Below are 17,465 nucleotides of genomic sequence, written 5' to 3'. Positions count from 1 at the left end.
GAAGGCCACGGAAGGCAAGCAGGGTTCATAGACAGAAGCAGATGCTGCAAGACTGTGAAGTTCAGAAACGGCTGCAGCCTCTCACCGGCCCTGCCTCTGCTTCTCTTTCTCCAGTTTCTCATCTTTCTGCTTACTGTGTCTCAGAGCTTTAGGACTTACACGCAAGAATAGTCCACTTTGAGCCTCAGACAGCCCACTCTCTACCTTAGGGGTCTCAGGAAAAGGTTAGGAACTTAAAAAAAAAAAAAAAAAAAAATATATATATATATATATATATATATATATACACACACAAATATATATATATATTACTCAATACCCCACTAATTTTTTTTTTTCTGAATGTGACCAGAATTAAAAAAGACTTTTAACAGGATGGGTGAAACTACTGAACCCAGTAGTGATGGTGGTGCTGCCTCTTTTGTTTGACCACTGGAAGGGGGCTTTTATATTGCCCTCATTGTCTTGACACATCTTTTTGAGATCTACTTTATCTGTTTCAGAGATAAAGAAATTTACTCAGACTATTAATTACAATGTCTTGTTCCCAGGAAATACATAAAGAGATGATCTCTTGAAGTGTGTTTTTTTTTAACTAGTTTAAAAAAATTATCTAGACTTGCCAATTTTCTTTCGCAATTACGAAAAGTAAGTCATTCTAAAAAAAAAAAAAAAAAAGGAATATAACATTATAGACTTTCATGTTCTGGATGGTTTTTCCTAACCACTTCCAGAAATGTGCAAGACAAACCAAAAGGCAAGGCAAGAAGAAACCACATGCTGCTGTATCCTGGATTTAAGGCAAACCAGTAGCTGACCGCGTGCCTGGAGAAGGCTGGGGCAGCACAAGCAATTGTTTAGTTGACTGGTTTGGGTGTGGAAGAACTCTTTGCAAAGAGTTTCAGCAAATCACCTCGCTCCTCTCTCTCGCCATGGGTACTTCCTGCCGGACAGACCTATTTGTAACCCAAAACAATATATATCTACATTAAGATGTAAATAACCAATATTTTATATAGGATTAAGAAAATAAAACATCTGTTATCTGTTCAGCAGTTGAGTGGTTACTTTGGGCAGCCCACTGCACTCGTCACTGGAAAAGCTCGGGGTCCGTTTCAGGGATGTGAAATGGCGTGCGAGTGGCAGGGCAGTACAGGAGCTCACCTTGGCTCACGGAGCAGACATTCTAGCCTGAGTTGGGCATATAGTACAGCCACGGAGCTGACACAGGCAGCGAAGGCGTTGTGAACAGAGTTCTTTTGGAATAGCGAACAGGGAAAGGTTTTAATTACTACATTCATTCATTCATCAAGCCTGATTACCTGCTAGGGGGCACTGAGCTGGCTCTGGAGGGATCCACAGCCACCTGGGTGGCAAAAAGGAGACAAAGGAGGCCGCTCTAAGAGCAAAGTCGCATACACCTATAAATGAGAACTCTATGGGGCTTTAGGCAACTGTTAGGAAAGGAGAGCCGTGTTTTGATTTGGAAGGCGGGACTTCCTCTGCTGTTAGGAAAGGAGAGTCCTATTTTGATTTGGAAGGCGGGACTTCCTCTGCCAAGATCAGAAGCTGTCAGGAAGATAGCTGTGGTTCTACTGAAGGTAGAGGCTGCTGTGAGATCTAAAAGGCAGACTCTAGCTGCATTGAAGAAGAAGTGTGAATAACGGGGGTGGGGGTGGGGAGCCCCACAACCGAGGGTGAAGAACCGATAGGCTCTCTGCGACATCGTATAAAATGAATGAGTGGGAAGGTGCCACAGATGACGAGGCAGCCATTGGCAGAGACAGCAATGCCAGAGGGGAGCATGCTTTTTTTTTTTTTTTTTCCAAAGACACACAGAGATGCTGTTAGTGTGTTCAGCATGCTCATCAGTAGGAAGTGAAAGCTTGGAATTCAGATCAGGTGGGGTGTCTGAGGGTGCAGTGAGGGTTAAAAGGACCAAGGTCTTAGGGGAAAATCAATCCCAACACCCCTTTTATAGGCCAGGGTTTTACTATATAGTCCAGGCTGGCTTTGAACTAGTAATCCTCTTGCCTCAGCCTTCCCAGTGCTAAGTGTACAGTTGTGCGCTACCACATCTGGTTGCAAGGTACATTCTTTGTTTGAGGCAGGTCTCACTATGCGTCCCTGGCTGGCCTGGAACTCAGAGAGATTTGCCTGCCTCTGCCCCCAGGTGCTGGGACTAAAGGCAGATAACACCATGCCAGGCAGAAGATGGATCCTTCCTTTCCCTCCCTTCCTTCCTCCCTTCCTCCCTTTTGTTGTTGTTGTTGTTTTGTTTTTGTTTTTTGTTTTTGGAGACAAGGTTTCTCTGTGTAGCCCTGGTTGCCCTGGAACTCACTCTGTAGATCAGGCTGGTCTCCACCTCAGAGATCTGCTTGTCTCTGCCTCCCAAATGCTGGGAATAAAGGCATGCTCCACCATTCCAGGCAGAAGGCAAATTCTTAAGATCTGGCAAAGGAACTAGCAATGGAGCTGGCAGATGCACGCAGATGATGTCACAGAAGCCGAGGAGCAGACTGACTGGAAGGCAGGGGCAGTATACAATCTCTTAAGAACAAAGTGGATCCCAAAGGCAGCGCCTACAAGTGGCAGCAGATGGCTGCTTTTATTGGATTTATGGGGGGTAGAATCCCAGGCTCTAGTAACAAGAAATATCTGTTACCAACTGTACTAGCGGCGTTCTGAGGAGAACGTGGGCAGCGGGCAGAGGAGCTGAGGGTCGCAGTGGTGAATTCTATCAGCATTCAGAGGATGCGCATCCAAGCCCCCCACAACAGAAGAAATACACACGGTCTCACAATTCCTGCTCCCTTGGCAAAGGCAGATCTGGGTGTCAGTGTTGAGGCGGGGCACAAGTCCCTATGGGGCCAATGTCGGAAGTGGTCGCACATTCCAATATGGAGCCCAGAATGTCCCCTCTTTACTGAGTCCCTTGACAAGAACATGCTGCACCTGGTCAGCCACGGAGCTCAAGGGGACTGTGGGAGATCTTCAACACTGTGTTCCTTCACCAAGGCGATCGTGTTTTCTAGAAGAGCCAACACTCCCGCCTGTTTTTTTTTTGGGGGGGGGGGAGGGAGGATTTCTGATGGCGTACTTTGGCTGAGCTTTCAAAAAAGTTGTTTTATACGTATTTTTACATGAAAGATGAACCCTTGTTAAAAAAAAAAAAAAAAAAAAAAGGCGGCAAATACATTCAGTCTTCGGGGAGGCAGGGAATCCAGTAAGTGTTCACTTCCTTTCATGAAAACTCTATGGGTACAGGAAAGGGACCTTGGGGCTTCTGCCTCATTAGGGGCAGTTTTCTCCCTACTGCCTCATCACTGTTCACTCCCCCCCCATCCCCCCAGGGCTGAGGACACTTACCCTAACTATTCACTCCTCAAGTTTCAAAGGCTGAGCTCAGTAGACCTTGGCTTTAGGACCTACCCGTCTGCTTTGCTGGGTGTCTGTCAGTGGCCACTATGCTCCTGTGTTCATGTGGAAAAGGAGAGGCTGAGTAATTTGTATAAAGAACCCCTCCCTCCTCAGTGAGGCGCTCAGGGCAAGCTTTGGTTTCTAGCTGCTTCATCCGCCCTGTCCTAGGGTCTCTGTGGAGTTTCTGAGGTTTCTTGGCCTTCAGGTTCGCTCTCCTCTGGTTGGTGCCAGCCTTGCAGAAGGAACCTGGGCTGGCAGTGACGCCCTCAGAACTGCTGAACAGCTGAAGTGAGGCTCCGAATAAACTTTACTGCATCTTGCTTCCTGCAAACAGTGCGTTACCGTGGAACGCAACCATTTTTTCTCTACGGTCTCCTAAGTTAAGATTATTAGAAATGGTATTTGGTTGCGCAGAGACGCCACATTTCTGAAATCTGTACTTAGTCCTTAGTCGCAATGGTCTGTGCTCACCAAGCAGAAATGAGTCATCGTCTCCTACCTGGAACACTGTTCCAAAGATGTAATTGAACACTTTTAGATAATTTTCTTTTTTAAAGAAGGGATTTTTAGATTTATCAGGAAAAAAATAAATAATGGCCTTTTGCCTTTCCTGTTTGTGTGGGTGAGTGTTCCTATGTGTTTTTGTCTTCCTGTGTGCGTGGCGTGGCGGTGCTGTCATTCTTCTTCAGACAGCCTCTCTCACTGGCCTGGGACACGCCAACCTGTCTAGTCTACCTGGCTAGTGAACCCCGGGGACTGACCTGTCTCTGGCTCCTCAGCTCTGGGATTACAAGTATGCCCATCAGCTTTCTTAAAAGAACAAAACCAGATTTAAAAAATTTTATGTGTAAACATTTCTTTTGCCTGCATGATGTATATGTGACACATATGTGTATCTCATTCCTGCAGAGCCCAGAAGAGGGTGTCAGGTCCCCAGAACTGGAGTTACAAAAGGACACGAGCCACTGTGTGGGTGCTGGGAACTGAACCCAAGTCCTCTGCAAGAGCAGCCACTGCTGCTCCGAACTGCTCCCTCTCTCTCTCACCGCTCCTTTCTGCATGGGCCTGCGGACAGAACCCAGGCATTCACTCAAGCTCACCTATCTCCTCAGCCTTGTCTTACTGTTTTGATGTAGGGTCTCAGACAGCCCAGTTGGCCTCAGTTGTAGTTGAGGATGACTTTGAACTTTTGATTATCCCGTGTCCATCGCCCATATGCTGGCATTGTCAGGTGTGAGCCACCACTCCGACTTCTTTCTGTTTTTAAATTTAGAGTGAGAACTGTCTGGCGCCAGGTCAGAGTTCACCTCTGGTGCCTTTACTTCAGCCTTAACATATGCTCTGAGAATCAGTACAGTTGTCTGTTGGCATTGTGAAGGCTGAGAGGGCCTAATGCCAAAACCAGCGGATGGGCAAGTAGTATATAAAACAGAACATTAACCGCAGGAAGCTATGCGCATGCTCTCATCATTTTAAAGCATCACTTACTTATAATATCTAGCGCAATGTAAACGATAAGTTATTGTTACTAGGTACTGCTTATGGGACAATGGCAAGTATAAAGCACCTCTGAGCACAGGTGCAATACTTAGTGCAAATATTTCTGCAGCTGGTGAGTGCAAAACACGTATCTATGGAGACAGCCCATCAGCTGCTCCAATCCCCATCTCTTTCTTTTTCTTGGTGTCGCCTGTGTACCTCAGGCTGATCCTGAACTCCTACACCTCCTCCCTCAGCCTCCTGAGCCTTGGGAGTAGTAGCAGTCTCTCGGTGTTTGACTTGGACTCAACAGTTCAGGTGCATATCCCTTCTGGGTGCATGGACTCATTGAGGCCAGGGTGTGCTTTTCCTGAGCGTGAGCTGAGTGCACAGAGGCTTATGGGGTTGCGGGGGAGGGGGGGATTCAGTTGGGAGCCATCAGGTTGGGTGAGTGTGGGGCTTGTATTCAATCATTGGTGCCTCAGCAGAGCAGAAAGGGAAGAGTGAGGCAGCTGACAGGGGGCTGCCTCAGCCGCAGATAGCCAATCTTCTTTCCTTCCTTCCTTCCTTCCTTCCTTCCTTCCTTCCTTCCTTCCTTCCTTCCGTGTGTGTGTATACAAGTGTGTATATGTGTGTTGTGTGTATATATGCATGTGTGTGTGCACATGTGTATGTGTATGTATGTATATATGTGGTGTGTGTGTGTGTGTGTGTGTGTGTGTGTGTGTGTGTGTGTGAGATGTGCAGGTGCACTCACCCATTTGTACATGGGTGAGGTGGAGGCAAAAATGTCAGTATCAGGTGTCTGATTCTGCTCTTGCTGTTCTTACCCTTATTATTTATTATTTATTATTTGGAGCCGGGTCTCTCATTGAACCTAGAACTCACTGTTTTGGTTACACTAACCAACTAGTGAGCTCCCACAATTTGTCTGTTTCTGCCCCTCGAGTCCTAGGGTTCAGAAAGGCACACATCTGGCCTTTAGGTGGGTGCTAGGGTCCTAAATTCAGGTCCTTACGCTTGGTCAGCAATCATCCCCCCTCCCCCCTGCCAGCCCTCAGCCTTCTGGCTTACCGTAACCTGGTCACTCACAGCATATCTGGGGCAGAGGCTGGAGAAGGGATTTCCACGGCTACCCCGAGGACGCTTTCTAATTAGACTTTCTGTCCCGAGTCACAACTGGTTTGCCACCTAACGTGTTCCTTGGTTAGTTACAAAGCTTTTAATGAGGATATTTAGTTTTCTCAAGTACATTTAAATAAGACATAACAAGAATGCTTTGTGGCCTTCGGTGACGTCCAAATGACTGAAAACTACAGGAGGCCGAATCACGACCGTTTATGCAGCAAAACCAGCTAGGTTGTGGGGATGGTTAGGTACGAAAAGCAGACCTTGGAATACTCACTCAAAAAAATAACTCTCGTCCCATGAAAGTCAATGCAAAAATTGTTTTCTGGGGGAAAGACATCTTGGTTCTCCCACACGGACACAGGGCTTTCTCTGGTTCTGTACCTTATGTCCGTCCCTGAAATTCCATGGGCTCTGCTTCCCTGGAGAGCCTAGAGGGCCACCACACCTGCCTTGGTTTTTCCCTCTGCAACCATTAATGGACAGACCCATGTTTAACCCTACGGAGTTACCATTTTTTTTTTTTCAAGTCAGAAGTAGACAATGTGGTCATTCCATAGGGTACTTTCCTGGTGGGTTGGAACCAACGATTGACAACAGCATGAAGTAGGGGCCATGGAGAACCTCTGTGCCTTGCTACAGAGTTCTCAGGGAGCCCTGGAACCCCATGCCTGGGAAGAGGTGATCTAGGCTACTGAGAGGTTCTTGGGCAGCGTCTCAGTGATGGGCGCATTTTTCAGCATCAAAGAGAGAAGGGCTGGGTTTTCCTTTCTGCAACTGCACCCTGGCACCCAGAGGAGGGGCACCAAGACAAATAGGGAGGGCCTCTTAGGAGGACAGGATGATTCCCAGTGGCAGCCCCGGGGGGTTTCTCCCTCTGTACTTCCTTAAAAACAGTTTGGGATCTCAAGTGTCACTGAGTGCCTCACTGGGCTGAGAAATGTGGCTAAGTGGCTTCAGAAGGCTTTGGTGGCCTCAGGAACTTTGGCACAAAGGCTGAGGAGACAGAGATCCTATCCAAGACTATGGGACATGAGCAGTGAGCAGAGGCCAGTCCAAACACGTCTTCTTGCTAGGAGGGCGAACTTCTATAGTGCTCATGAAATCCTGCTCAAATCTAGCACGGCCCAAAGAGTTGCCTTCTAGCTCCGTTCTAGGCCTGGCTAATCTCCAGGGACAATGACTCAAGGCATCTACCCAGAACATCTGACCTACACAGGATCCTCACAGGAATGCCCAGGGGACCAACCTAAGGAGTGTATCTGAAAGCTGTGACTGTATCTTGAATTACGATGAGGCCCAGAGGCTTAGGAGAGTGGGCTGGGGCCGTTGTGTTTGCAATTCTAAACAAATTTTCCCGCTGCTGCTGACACTGCAGGTCTGGGGCTCACACTTTAAGAGCAACCGGCTCTAAAAATGCAGTCGATCAGTTTGATTGAGAGTCACTGTCAGCGCTGCTCTCTGAGGCTGTGCATGTAAACTCCGCAGCGCCCGCATCCTGCGGTTCATTCCGAGGGGCTAGTTTGTCAAAGCGCATCTGACAAGGGAGTTCCAAAAAGCCCTCCATTAGCATATTGGTACAGTTCTTGGTCTTGAGAACAATTAGCAGGGGTTATTTAATCCTCTCATGGTTCCCAGGGACTGTGAGAGCTGAAAACATTCTTCCCATACAGAGTCATAAAGGGATACTAGAGTTACAGCTGGGATAGATGTTGGTAAGACCAGGCACGGAGATGCGCGCGGCTTCTCTTGAAGTCCCCAGTTCGCTCAGACAATGAGAGACAAAGGCAGTTGCTCCCTCACTGCTTCCAAGTGGGTTTTTAGAAGGCAGTTTGGCAATAAAGTTTGGAAACGGGAATGCCCTTTGGCTCAGCTGTTCTACATTTAGTGGCTTATTCTAGGAAAATAAACAGCACGTGTGAAAAACCCTGGTTATAATAAGAAAAAAAAATGGAAATAAACACAATAACCAAGGGAATTGGACGAAAAAAATTCTTTCAACTATAGGGTGGAATACTGTAATCAACCACTAGCAAAAATACTGAGGATCAAGAGATACTGAAATACTTAAAAAAAAAAAAAACCCCAAATATAACCATGGTTTAAAATAGATTGCAAAACAACAGGTACAAAAAACTTCCAGTTTTTAGCGGAAGAGCAAAGCCCAGGAGTGCCTAAGTAATTACTCTGACACATCACATATGAACAAGGTGGGAATGGGGGGGGGGGGTCTGTTTACCACTTCTGGGTGGTAAAATTAAGCTGTTTTTATTTCTTCCTTCTGTTCCTGGTTTTGGAAGTAGATAACAATGAATTTGTATTGCTTTGCAATTAAAAAAAATAGGACCTAAAATTTATGATTTTAGCCTAACAAGCCAGTTTATTGAGTCTTCATGTGTTTGTGTGTGTGCATGTGTGTTTAAACATGTGTAGTACATGTTTTATGTACATGCTTTCTCAGATGCTGTTCATCTTGTTTTTATTTTTTGTGTGTATGGTTTATGTGTGTATGCATTAGTACATTAGTTGTCTTATTCCATTGTCTGCCACTGTTGTTTTTTTTTTTTTTGAGACAGAATCTCTCCCTGAACCAGCAGGAGCTGGCTGTCAGCCTAATCCTGTATTGTTTTTATGACACAGGGTTTTTCTGTGTACACTTGGCTGTCCCGGACTCACTCTGCAGTCCAGGCTGGCCTTGTACTCACAGCTATCCACCTGCCTCTGCCTCCCAAGTGCTGGGATTAAAAGTGTGCGCCACCATGCCCGGCCTGTTTGAGTCTTTAAGTCTGTTACTTGTAAATACAACTTTAGCAGTGTGTGTGTGTGTGTGTGTGTGTGTGTGTGTGTGTGTGTGTGTGTATGTGTACATGTGTATGTGTGTGAGCATGTGTCTGTGTATATATATGCATGTGTGTGTACGTGTATAAATGTGTGTGTGTCCATGTGGATTTTACAATCCACTGATTTTGCAAGGCTTCACAGTACAGTGAGCAAGAACAGAGGAGGAGAGCTGGGTGCAGTAGCACACGCTTGTAGTCCCTGCTAAGAGGAGGCTGGGGTAGGATTTGTGAGTTGGAACCCAACTTGAGTTACAGTCGGACCACGTTTCAGCAACAGCAACAGCAGCAACAACAACAACCAAACCAAACCAACCCCCCAAAACCTCCAAGGAATGGGCACAGGAAGAAGCTTGGACTCCTGCCTTCCCTCCTCTTCTCCCTAGCTTTGCGGCTAGCTAACCTCTCTACTCAGTTACTTCCTTTCTAAACTGGTTAATGCAGCTTCCTCTTTGTATAGTTGTGAAGGCTACAGTGCTTAGCGTGCAGTGAACACTGGTGGATTTCAGCCAGTGCTGGTATATTTGGCGGCTCTTAGAATGCGCCCTTCCTCCATGCAGCACACCGGGCTGCTGTGTGGATGTTCTGACAGCAGTGAAACGGTTAAACAAGAAACAGAGAGCCTAACACTGCCTCTGGGTCAGAGACAACTTATTATTTATTTGACATGGGGTCTTGAGCTTGCTAGATAACTCAGGATGGCTTTGAACTTCTAATCCTCCCAAGTGCTGGTGCTGCTGTATGTGGCCAATGATGTTCACTTAAATAAACATATTTAGAAAGAAACTTAAAGATAAGTGGGGGGGGGGGGGGGAGCTCCGCCATCTTTCAGTGGACTGGGAGTCTGGGAGTAGTTCGTTAGTGGTTGTCAATAGGTGAGAGGCCCTGGGCTCAGTACTCCTCATAAAACAAAAGCCACTGGGCTTCAGAAGAAGTGGGGGACCTGATTCCATCTGAAGGTAATGGCCTCAAATGCAAACCTCAGCGTGTGAGAGGCCCTGGGTTCGATCCCCAGCATCAGATTCTAAACTAAAATGGGGGGGGGGGGAAGAGTCTTCCGTGAAATTTTGGCAACAGAACTTTAAAAAGGAGGTCTCTTATATGTCCTCCCCTGCCTGGCTCCTGGGAGCTCTGCCTGAAAACACGCCAATGGCATTTTTCTCTCAGAAGGACCTATGCAAAGACACAAGAGCTAGTCGTGGCTTTAGTTCAAGCCCTTTTAAGGAAGAAGGCATTCTAACATAAAACAACAACAACACTTTCAGCTTCCTTCTATTGTTTCGTTGAAAACACAGAGAAGAGCAAAGACAGTGGTCATGCTTGGACCAAAGCACCCGCTATTATCCAGAAATCTCCATCTTTGCCGTAGTCTCCCTGTCTCTCCCTATCTCTCCTTGTCTCCCTGTCTCCCTGCCCCCCACTTCTCTCTCTCTCTCTCTCTCTGTCTCTCTGCATACTGAGGTCAGAGGTTAATGCTGGCATCTTCCTTGATTGGTGAATTGCTCTCCACCTTGTTTTTCTGAGACAAGGTGTTTCACTTCCCCTGTGTGTGACCAACTCTGTTAGACCTTAGCAAGCCAAGGTCTGTGGATCTGTTCCGTGAGGAAGACAGGGGAAAAGCTGTCTTCTGTGGGGGAACATTGCAGAAAGAGCAGCTTGGAACTAATTATTTCCTCCAGGGACTGATTAGGAAATGAAGCCTGCGCTTTCAGAGTATGGATTTAATGAGACCACTAACATACAGGGCAGTGCCAAATGACTATGTTAGGATTAAAGAGGTGTTTTCTTTTCTGACTCTCCACATGTCAGTGGTATATGGTTTTGTATTTCTAATCTTAAGTGGAAATGTCTGCAAAGCTGTCAGACTACAGGAAGTGAGCGGAAACAAACCTGACCCTGTGCCTCAGTACAAAAGCCTGTCGGATGTCAAGCTTTTATTAAAGAAAACCTCAAAAGACAAAGAAGAAACAGCAATTCTGCTCAATAATAAATCATCAGGGGTCAATGACAAATCCTACTGATTCTTCATTATACATAGTTAGAAGGAAGAGGGACATTATTCAGAGTTTGCATCCAGGGGAAGAAATTTTGTACTTGTGTGTACAAATGCTTATATTTATAGCATCTGTATATTTTCCAGAACATGGGAGCAACCCAGAAGAAATGGTAGGTACACTGTTGCATATTTATAGAGACTTGGAACTCTGTTAACAGCAAGGGTGAGTTTTAATATCTACCACAAACTTTAGTTAACTGTGACAAATGTACCATGCTGATACAAGTAGTTATCGGGGGAGTGTATGTAAGCACTGTAATTTATCCAATGTTTTCTGTAAACCTAAAACAGCTTTAAAAACCAGAGAACGGCAGGGCAGAGAAACTAGCCTGTTGTCAGTTTGTCCAGATATACAGGCTGTACAGCAGCAAGAGAGAGGCCTACTGTAAACTATGGGCCCAGGTATTTACAGTGTCACTGTGGGTCCATCAGTTGTACCCACTGAGCTGTTGATAAGGGAGGAAAAGGTAAACCTGTTGGTTAGCGTGCTGCCTAGTTTATGTCAACCTGACACAAGCTAGAGTTGTCTGAAAGGAGGGGACATTCAATTGAGAAAATGTCCTCATAAAATCCGTTTATAAGACATTTTCTTCATAGTGATTGATGGGGGAGTGCCCAACCCATTGTAGGTGGGGCCACCCCTGGGCTGGTGGTCTGTGTCCTACAAGAAGACAAGGCTGAACAAACTATGAGGAGCAAGCCAGTAAGCAGCTCCCCTCCATGGCCTCTGCCTCAGCTCCTGCCCTATTTGAGTTCCTGTCTTGACTTCCTTCCGTGACGGACTGCAATGTAGAAGTGTAAGTCACATAAACTCTTTCCTCCCCAACTTTCTTTTGGTCATGTTGTTTCATCCCAGCAATAGTAACCCTACTTAAGACAGTTGGTACCAGGATAGTGGGGTATTGCTGAGACAGACCTACCCATGTTGTTTTGGGGAGGATTGTGGAAGGACTTTGGAACTTCAGGCTAGAAAAGCCATTGAGTGCTGAGAGCTCAGTGATCTGTCTGTTCTATAGGCGCTTGGGAGAAAGATAAAAAATGTTGAGAGCGAGGCAGACGATGGAAACACGGCTTGTGAAGTTTCAGAAGGAAGCAAGGACTACCTAGCCCTCTGTGTGAAGAATCTGTGGTTCTGGCCAGCTGGGGCTGAAGAAATGCCTGGGATTAAGAAGAGAGCGGCATCACGGAGGTGAACTCTGGGAAGTGCTTCCTGAGAGGCAGGACACAGAAACTGCATCCCAGAGGCGGCCAAGGTGGTACCTCGAGCTGGCAGCTGGACTTGGTAGAGTATGAGTCACCCAGGTGGGGCTGGGTTTTGAGGGTGTTAATGGGGTCATAGAGAGTGCTGTGTGGCAACATTAGGAGCCCTGATGAGACCCCAGGAGAGGCTGCTGGTGAAAGTGCAGCCCAGTTACAGCAGAAGACCCCATCGGTTTTTTTTTTTTTGAGATGTCAGTAGCATGGGTTGACCCCCAAGAATAGCCACAGCAGAGGACTGGAGACAGCCCCAGTCTAGAAGATAATCCCTGTGTGCTTCAGAAGGCGGAGTCAGGAAAGTGACCCAAGCCCTGTGGCAGAGCCCCAAAAAATCGAGAGTGAGTCCTAGATAACTGGACATGGAGTTATTTACATTATGATAATTTGGTTTTGCTTTGTTCAGACTGTGACTGTGTCCTGGTTCTTCCATCTTGAGGTAAGAAAGTATTTAAGTTAAATTTTATTTTATAGGAGCTCAGCTGAGAGACTGAATTTTAAGACTTTGGGTTTTAGAGAAACTGAATTTTTAAGTACTTGAATTTTAAAAGTCAGTATGACTTTCAAGATTTGGAATGTTTATATTATAATGTTGGTATTAAATGTGTGATCTTGGGGGAAGAACAAGAAAGGAAAGGTTATAACTTAACAACGTGTTAGTATGTCAAGTGGACAAGGGGTCAATTGTGGTGGCTAGTTCTATGTCTACTTGATTCAAGCTAGAGTTATCTGAAAGGAGGGGGCCTCAATTGAGAAAAAATATGTTCATAAGGCATTTTCTTAATTAGATGGGAAGGGCCCAGCCCATTGTGGGTGGTGCTGTCCCTGGGCTGGTGGTCCTGGGTTGAACAAGCCACGGGGAGCAAGCCAGTAAGCAGCACCCGTCCATGGCCTCTGCATCAGCTCCTGCCTCCAGGTTCCTGCCCTGCTTGGGTTCCTGTCCTGGCTTCCTTCAGTGGTGGAGTACAATGTAGAAGTAGAAGCAGAATACATCCTTTCTTCCCCAACTTGCTCTTTGTCATGGTGTTTCACCACAGCAATAGTAACCCTGACTAAGACAGAGATAGGGAACCTTCAAGAATCATTTGTTTCTTCCTTGAAATTTTTCTGTAAAGCTAAGTGTGTTTAAAAAAAAATAGTCTGTTGAAAATCAACCCTATTAATTAAAAACATCTTAAGACTGTTTGGAAGAGGACTAAAAGACAGTTTCACCCGAGCAAACAAAGAAATTATTCCATACTGTATAATAACATGAATTCAATTACCATCTAACGTATTAAGTTTATCATGACAGGTTTTAAACTGAACTAATGCAGACAATAAAACTCCAGGAAAGAAATGAGAATTATTTCTATTTCAGAACTTGAGGAGACCTTAGAGATGGATGGATGGGTTTAGACAGACATAGAAATTAACCAGCTGTGAATATCAAATACTCTCCATGCCTCTGAGAAGGGGAAACTGTTCCGATTCTGCCTAAACAAGAATGAGTGTCCTAAAGTAAGCGTTGTGAGAGAAAACCAACTTAGTAAGCGTGTAATAGGGATGGGGCTGAAAGCACAGTTTATGGTAAGGCATTGGGGTATATCCCACGCTACTAGAGATATCTACACCCAGATGGTTTAATCTGGCTGGTGATAACGTCATAGATCACCTCAAGGCTCCTGAAGCTATTTCTTAGACATGTAAATGGCCCGCCTTCCTAGCTGTTATAGAACTCAAGACACTATATAACCTACTGCAAATCTGGGAATGTGCTTGATCTTGGAGCTTGCCAGGGCAAGTCATTAAACTTCCACTGGCCTTTGTGTTTTGCTATGGAAAGCGAGGACAACAGTAACACAAGTCAAGCATCCCTAATCTAAAAATATAAATCCAAGGTCCTCAAAACCCTGATATTTCCTGAATGCCAAGTGGATTGCACACATGGGCTTTGTGCACCTGTCTTTGTGCACTTGTGTACACCTATCTCTGTACACTTGTGTACACCTGTCTTTGCGCACTTGTGTACATCTGATTTTGTGCACTTGTGCACACCTATCTTTGTGTACTTGTGTACACCTGTCTTTGCGCACTTGTGTACACCTGTCTTTGTGAACTTGTGTACACCTATCTTTGTGTACTTGTGTACACCTATCTTTGTGTACTTGTGTACACCTGTCTTTGTGCACTTGTGTACACCTGACTTTGTGCAATGGGTCACAATAAAAAACAACAGCACTGCAACACAGCATGAAGTTATAGCTGGGCTTTGAATACAAGGTGCATGTGAAACAAAGAACATAAATGCTCATTGTATATATGTAAATAATCAGAGAAGGATTGTAATTCAAATTACTTCTGGACCCAAGCAATCTTGGATAAGGACAGTGCCTAACCTCATGGAATAAATGAAACACTACGCAATTCTTCTGGGCTAGGCGTGTAAGTACTGACTGTGAACTGACTTCAGGAGACCACAGCTTCATTTTCAGCATCATTTATCATGCTACCGCGTGAGTTCAAAGACACGTCTTTTAAGTGATGCTTCTACTAGTCCAGGGGAATCACATGCTAGCACGCTGCTCCCCTCCAGGGGACTGTAAGTACAATGAAAGTGGGGGACAGATCTTAGGCATCTCCATTAGCAGCTACATTTTCGGGAACGCTTCTTCAAGATCCACAAACACTGACTTACTTCTTACACAGAAGAAGTTTTCATTTCAGCTAAAGTACAAACCATCAAAGGGAAAACTTTGTTTCCTCAACTAAGAGATTAAACTGGGTTAAGTTTCGACCTTCAGTGCTTTAGCGTAACACTCTTGCTATACACCGACTTTCGAGAAAATTCATGTCTTAAAGTGTGTCCCCTGGCAAGAACTTGATAATACTGGGATGTGAGGCTAGACAGTTATCATGTTAAAAAGCAAATAGAAGCATATCTATGGGCTCAGGCAGTTTTTAGTTGGCGAAAGTTCTAATTCACAGCACAAGAGTCTCAGATAATAGCTCAAACCTGCACTTCTGGCTTTGAAGGGCCCCAGCAAAGGCAGGTTGGGCTCTGTATTAAGACCTGAGATTTATTTAATCAAGATAACAAATAAGGTTTTATGACGTTCTTAGAAGCAATGAGCTTTCAATTTTCACGTAAACTATCTAAAATAAACACAAAAATGAAAGCAAACTGGAAAAATGCCCCCAAAGAAGAGGAATGGTTTTTCAATAGATAGGTATTCTTTTCCCCCTAAGTTTCATTTTAGGCAAGAGGCAAGTATTTAACTCAATTATTCTCTATTGAGAGCATTAAAATGGTTTTGCTATTGCTATCAGATGCGAGTTTGGATCCATTCAATTCTGAGAAACTGACTGAGGTTCACGTCACAAATCTGGTCTATTTTGATGATGCTCCATGCATAATGCATTGCTTAGGCTGACTAGAACTTTGCATTAGGGGGACCCAGATAATTCAGTCGATAGCCCAGACCGAGAGATGCCACGTTCATTCCTTAGATAGGCTCCTGGAAATCTCTGAAATCATTATGAGGCTTGAAGATCGAAAACCTTTCTCTTTTTCTCATCGTTCAGGGGTGACATAGTTTAGGCCGTATATTTTCTATTCAAAACACAAGATTCCCCGGATTATAAAACCAGGAAAATCCCTCAGGGTCATCTAATCTGATGTCATTCTCTACGGATGAAAACAGAGGCTCTCCATTGAGATGTAACAAGAATAAATTAATAAAAAAAGAAAAAAAAAGTTAAACACACACACACAGAGATACATACACACACACACACACACACACACACACACACACACAAAGAAGGAAAGAAAGAAAAGAAAACAGAGGCTCCGGAGAACCAGGGGGCCCAGTGTTTGTTTGCAAGTTCACGCTCTTGAGTCAGGCAGACTTAAATTCTGGTCTGAGTTGTGAAACTCATCTCCCCACAACCTTGGAAGGGTTACAGGACTTCCCTAAATGTCACTGTCCTCATTTGTAAATGGCAATAAGAAACAGTGGGACCAGGCACAAACCTTGGCAGCTACCACTGTACAGTGAACGAAAGGGCTCTGGGTCAAGAAAGCAGTAATAGATCATCTAGGATTGAAATGTGTTAGCACCACATCAAGAGTTAGACTACCATTTTCGTCATTTTGCCACCTAATTGATTGAGGTACCGAATTATTATTGATTGAAAGCCAACGTCTCAGTTTCATGGAGATTCACATATACTTGGTTCCAATTAATACTAAGCGCTTCACGTCTTGTCTTTAAAATTGGTTTAGCTCAATTATACACTTTTCATTACTTCAGCACCAAACTATTCGCTCATCTGAAATTAATGATGCTATCTTGGCCACAAATACAAGCTAGGACCCTTTCTCTAAGGATCTGGGAATTGACTCTGACTATTTGCCACAGTGAACAACAGGCCCAATAGTCTTAATTTGTTAGTGTAGTTAGGTATTTCCACATTATCCACATGCCAGCTCTGGAGGAAGCAAAAATGAGAGTCTTAGGGGAAAAAAAAAGTGAAATGAACTTTGCTTAAAATAAACTCAGGGAGCTGGGTGAGGTGGCGCACGCCTTTAATCCCAGCACTCAGAGAGGCAGAGGCAGGCGGATCTCTGTGAGTTCGAGGCCAGCCCGGTCTACAAAGCCCGGATAGTCAAGGCTACACAGAGAAACCCTGTCTCAACAAACCAAAATAAACCAACAAATACATAAAACAAAACAAAACAAAAAAAACAGCATTCTAGCAGTCACAGATCACGGCCGTTCATAGTTCCATTCCTAGTGGTATTCACTGTCCTTAAATGTTTCACAATACTCTGAGTCAAAGAAACCTTCCACACAGAGTTAGCTTTACATAATACACTCATGGTACCTCTGCTTTCGGTGGGTTTTGGTGCACTCACTAGCAGTCTTTTCAGTCAGCATTCTCAAATTGTCAAATTTGGTGATTAAAACATTTTCCTAAAATAGACTAAAGATCCCTACCCCCAGCCCTCCCCAATCTGGAGAATGATCAGTGTTTGCGCAGTTAGCTTTCATTCTTTAAAAATAATTAAAAGCAAATGTAATATATGGTCTAAATACATCAGAGAGACATTACCGTAAACTACAGCCAGATAAACCCAAGGATAAACACCAACAAAACCACAACACCTTTTTTTTTTTTTTATGTAACACCAACGTGATCAACAGACCAACAGATGAAGAAAGCAGGAATGTGAAAGGTGGCAATTTGCATGCACACCCAGTACTTAGGATTTCAGCTAGTAAGATAAAACAGTTTGGCAAACTCAC

At 44.7% G+C, this 17,465-nt stretch overlaps 1 protein-coding gene across 21 annotated transcripts in view; it reads right to left on the bottom strand.

Annotated features, from left to right (window-relative positions):
* Positions 1-17,465, bottom strand: part of Anks1b (ankyrin repeat and sterile alpha motif domain containing 1B) — a 1,021,560-nt gene that overhangs the window by 29,860 nt on the left and 974,235 nt on the right. The window lies entirely within an intron of this gene.

The sequence above is a fragment of the Acomys russatus genome, chromosome 31 (assembly GCF_903995435.1).
Source record: "Acomys russatus chromosome 31, mAcoRus1.1, whole genome shotgun sequence".
NCBI classification, from domain to species: Eukaryota; Metazoa; Chordata; class Mammalia; order Rodentia; family Muridae; genus Acomys; species Acomys russatus.
Note: the sequence above shows the minus strand (reverse complement) of the source record. Positions and strands in the feature narration are given on the sequence as shown.